Source organism: Tupaia chinensis, unplaced genomic scaffold (assembly GCF_000334495.1).
Source record: "Tupaia chinensis unplaced genomic scaffold, TupChi_1.0 Scaffold144252_1, whole genome shotgun sequence".
NCBI lineage: Eukaryota > Metazoa > Chordata > Mammalia > Scandentia > Tupaiidae > Tupaia > Tupaia belangeri.
The window spans coordinates 7,944-13,006 of record NW_006204110.1 but is presented as its reverse complement, the minus strand read 5'-3'; the positions used below and the strand labels follow the sequence as shown (position 1 = coordinate 13,006).

At 39.4% G+C, this 5,063-nt stretch overlaps 1 pseudogene; it reads right to left on the bottom strand.

Moving 5' to 3' along the window:
• LOC102480978 (sphingosine-1-phosphate phosphatase 1-like) overlaps positions 1–5,061 on the bottom strand; it is a 14,387-nt pseudogene extending 9,326 nt beyond the window's left edge.
• Between the last annotated feature and the right edge of the window lie 2 nt (positions 5,062–5,063).

Here is a 5,063-nt window from a genome sequence, read left to right as displayed (position 1 = left end):
TTCCCTACCCTAATGTCTTCCAGAGTTTTCCCAGTGTTTTCCACAAGTAGTTTTATAGTTTGTGTTCTTAGGTTTAGATCTTTGATACACTTCGAGTTGATTTTTGTTAATTGTGACAGACAGGGGTTCAGATTCATCTTTGTGCAGGTGGACACCCAGTTTTTTCAGCACTATTTGCTAAAGAAGTTTTTCTTTTCCCACTGGATACCTTTTTTCAAAGATTAGTTGGGTGGAAATTTTGTGGTTTATTTCTGGTGTCTCTACTCTGCCCCATTGGTCTTCATGTCTATTTTTGTGCCAGTACCATACTGTTTTTATTATCACTTCTTTGTAATATATTTGGAGGTCAGTAAAAGAAATGCCACTAACTCTACTCTTGTGTAGGATAGCTTTGGCAATACATGATCTTTTATGATTTCAGACAAATTCTATGATTGTCTTTTCTAGATCTGTGAAGACTGTCTCTTGTAATTTTACAGGGATTGCATTAAATATGTAGATTAATTTGGGTAGGATTGCCATTTTGATTATATTAATTCTCCCAATCCAGGGAGATGGGATGTCTTTCTTCTTTTCTGTCTTTTTCAATTTCCTTTTAAATATTTTCATAGTTTTCCTTAAAGAGGTCCTTAACTTCCTTGGTTAATTTTATTCTTAGGTATCTTATACTTTCTTTGGCTATGGTAAATGGAATTATGTTCTTCAGTTCTGTCTCTGTCTGCTTGTTGTTTGTATATAAAAATACTATAAATCTTTGTAAGTTAATTTTGTATCCAGCCACTTTGCTGTATTCATTCATTACTTCGAACAGTTTCTTTGTGTATACTATTGTGTCTTCTATGTATACAATCACGTCATCTGCCACCAGAGGTAATTTTAACTGTTTGTTCCCTATGAGAATGCCTTTTATTTTATTCTTGTATGATTGCTTTAGCTAGAACTTCCAGTACTATATTGAATAGGAGTGGAGAGAGTGGACAGTCTCTCATCAAGATCCTGTAGCAAAGCTGGAAGCTGAACTCATTGCCATCATACCCCCTAGATCTTCAACCTGAAGTATGAGAACCTCCATTTTGAATTCTCTATATTGGAAACTTGCTTCCTCCTTTTTGCCTAAGCAGAGTGATTAACATTCCTACTTTCTTGGCTAAATAACTGGAAACTCCCTAATTTAAGATGTTCCTTAGCAATAACCCCTTGCCTTGAGCCATGAAAACCATTAAGGTTCTATTATGTTTAGGCAAGGAACAGTAAAGTGCACTTAGAAATTCTTAACCTGCTTGATTTGGCTTCTGTAACTGCTTTTACATAGGAATTCCTTCTCCCTTTCTTCTCCACCCCTCCTCAACAGTTACTGCTCCTGCCTAGTCAACCCAAATGTGGTTTTTGCCTTTACAAGCACCATTCTCCCTACATGCAGGGCTGTGGAGTCTTTGAGAGACATGAGTGTTCCTGCAGTTGCTGATAATAAAGACTCCTATAATTTTGCTATGATTGGATGTCCTCTTCTTTCTCTCTGATAAGAATGTAACAAACCTGCCCCATGCCCATCTTGGACTGGATCAACCCAAATTCGGAGCTTCTTGAATCACATTTGTACACCTGAATGCAAAAACCCACCTTTTGACAAAACAATAAGGGGAAGCAAAGCCCAGGTCACCTCTTTCTTCACCCTGAACCTGCACATCCCAATGCTCTGTGGACAGAAACAAATTATTAATATGGTAATTCTCTTGGAGTCATTAAAATATGATTCCCACCCCCTAAGCTGATTTTTGAATGTTCAATAGGTATTACAGTTGGAAAACTGTTCTATTGTATATATGAGATAAGACACCAGGCTCATAGGGTAGGTGTTGTTCCAAGTCTATTTACAATTCAAGTGTCTGATAATTATTTCTCCAAAGCTCCCACATTTAATCTTTCCCATGTTTAATCTAACAAATCTTTAATTATTTGGGGTGTAGGTCTGCGTGTGGGAGATGTACCTGACTCTTCCTTGATTTTGTCCACAAACCAGGGTAGGAGGGATTTCATATACATTTTGCTATCACTGAGTTTCTTTTTTTTAATCTTAAAATTGGCTTTTATTTTAAAATACACTTAGTGTAGAACTGTCATAGTACAGAAAATAATAAGACACAAAGAAATAAAATACTTTCAAATACATTTTAAACTAGACATGAAAATTAATAGGAGAGCAAAAATTCAAACTCTGGAAGCCTAAAATTCAATTCATTAAACACATACTTAGAAAGAAAAGCTCTTTTCACATTTTCCAATGTATCAATATATTAGTAATTGCCTTGGTTTCCTAGTAGGTAAAGGGCCCAAATTTAGTTGACTTACTTAAAATGATCAGAATTCATTTGGATAAAAAATTATCATGACCCTAAATTCTCAGTCAAAATTATAAAAATAGGTGCTCAAATAGTTATGCTGCCCAAAATAGAAACATCTTAAGTGACACTTCTGTATAATCATATAGATATTGCACTAATATCAGTAATTTCATACTTGATGTTCATTTATATGGAAGGGTAATTTTCTTCTTTATGAAAAACCTACAAAGAAACTTAACTTAATGTTAACCTAATTACAATCACACTTCAAAGTATAAAGGCACAGACAGACAAAAGAACCATTTAATATTATACCCAAATTTTCCACTATGAAAATAAGTTAAAAAAATAAAAGAACTGAAAATTCTTATTTTTAGATTATAGAATTTACCTTAAGTAGCTCATAAATGGGTATGAAAAGTTAACATGCTAAATCTAATCTTTTCCAAATAATTCAGAAAAAATGGTTTGTTTACATGTGCATTGTTCCGTCTATAAATTTCAATTACTTGTGGAAATAGATTCCCACTCATTGGAAATATCTATCAGCAGTATAAACATTTAAGACAATGTACAAAAAAAAATCTTGTTCCTATAACTTACAATGCACAGAAAAATTTCTACAAAAATGGAAATACTTAGCTTTTCAATAAATTAGTGGTAAAGTTTAACCCATTCCACATTTCTTCCTCAATAATAGCTAAAGAGTTAGGGGTATTCACTTTCATTTCTATGTTTTTAAAATGACCTGAGTATATGTAACTTAATATAAAGTTAATATTTTATTTTTATATCACAGCATACATGGTATTTTTTAATTCAGCAACAAAAAGGCACAATTAGCAAACAATAAAATTCAGTACCTGAATTATTAAAATGATATCCAGAACGGTTGCAAATAAAGTACATTCAATATGGTGTACAAAACTTAGGGGAAAAAAGATAAACAAAAAAATCAAAAATGAATTTTTCTGAAAATTTGGTCCTTTAAAAACACCTCCCTATGGCCAGCAGTTAGCGTAATGGCTATGTCACTGGACTCCCATGTAATCGACCACAGTTTGAGTCCTGGACCCGGTGACTTAAACTCACGCCGGACGCAAGTGTGTGCATGCCCAGGATCCTGAGAGGAGATTGGAGGAGAAAAAATTGCAGCATGGCCGTCTTCCCTGGGCAGTGATTTCTCGTTTTCTGTCTCTCTGTCTCTGTCTGTCTTCCTGGTGAACACACGAACCTTACAGCAAAACCTCTCCAAAAAAAAGAAAAAGCCCCCCATGTCCACCATGATGGATAACTATGAGTACAACCCCTATCCCTATGAGAATGGGCAATATGGCTTTCTCAGTCAGAGTCACACTAATGGGGAGGACATAGTTAAAGGTAATGTTTCTAGAGAAGGATCTAATATTAGACCCATGTTATAAGAAACACGAGATGGACATCCAGTTCCAGTATCACTTCCTAGAATCTTGGCTGTGTTTCCTCCAGAGGTGCTCCAGGTATCAAGAGTGAAAGAAAAGATCCTCGGGACCTGCAGTTAGTGTAATGGTTATGTCGCTGAACTCCCATGTAGTTGACCGCAGTTTGAGTCCCAGACCAGTTGCTTAAACTCACGGGCGTATGTGCTTGCGTGCCCAGGATCCGGAGAGGAGAATGGAGGAGAAGGGATTGTGGCATGGCCATCCCATTTGGGGAATAATTTCTTGCTTTTATCTGTCTGTTTCTCTCTGTCTTTCTGGTGAGCGCACTAGCCCTATAGCAAAAAACTCTCAAAAAAAAAGAGAGAGAGAAAGAAAAGAAAAAAGATCCTCAAAGCTAAATGAAGCCCAATGATGAATAATGGAGCATATTTGTGAGTTTGAGGTTGTCAATCAGGACAAGTGGATAGAAGACAGTTAAGATGAAAAGGGAGCATAGGAATCCACCAATAATATCCAGAATGTAGGACTAGCAGTTGGTGCAATGGGCATGTCGCTGGACTCTCATGCAGTCGACTGCGGTTCAAGGCCTAGACTTGGTGGCTTAAACTCATGCCAGGCACATGTGCGTGTGTGCCCAAGATCCTGAGAGGAGAATGGAGGAGAAGGATTGCAGTGTGGCTATACCCCCTGGGAGGTGATTTCTCGCCTTCTGTCTCTCTGTCTCTCTCTGTCTTTCTGGCGAGCACACGTGCCCTATAGTAAAAATCTCTCCAAAATTTTTTATATATATCCAGAATAAAGTGCATTCCCATGTAAATTCAACTTAGGCGAACTAGAGAACACCAGCTGGGAATCAGTCCGGATATGAGGATACTGCCGGCGCCCATAGGTGAGGAGGATCATCGAGATGGGAATGGCGGTGTGGACATGGCATGGGGGAGGGCATCCTGGACTCCAAGCTGTAGAAGCCCTCCCACGTGATCACGGGCGGCTCGGGCGGTGGCCAGCGTCTGAGATCCTTGGTGCCTGGGCCCAGGGCCATGAGCAGCACCCAGATGGCAACGATCCCCGGCCCACCAGGGCGCCCAGGTCCCAGATGCAGGAAGGGAAGAGCAGGATGTGGGAGAGCGCGTCGCCCAGCCCCGGCCGGAGCAGAGCAGGCAGGAGGGTGGCCGGGAGCTCTCGCAGCCCGAGCCTGCTAGGCAGGGAGGGCCCCCTGGGCCGCCAGCATTTGGGGGCGCCGCTGCCATCAGGGTTGGCGGGACACTGATGGCGGTCTCTCCCCGGCGGCTGGGGGCCT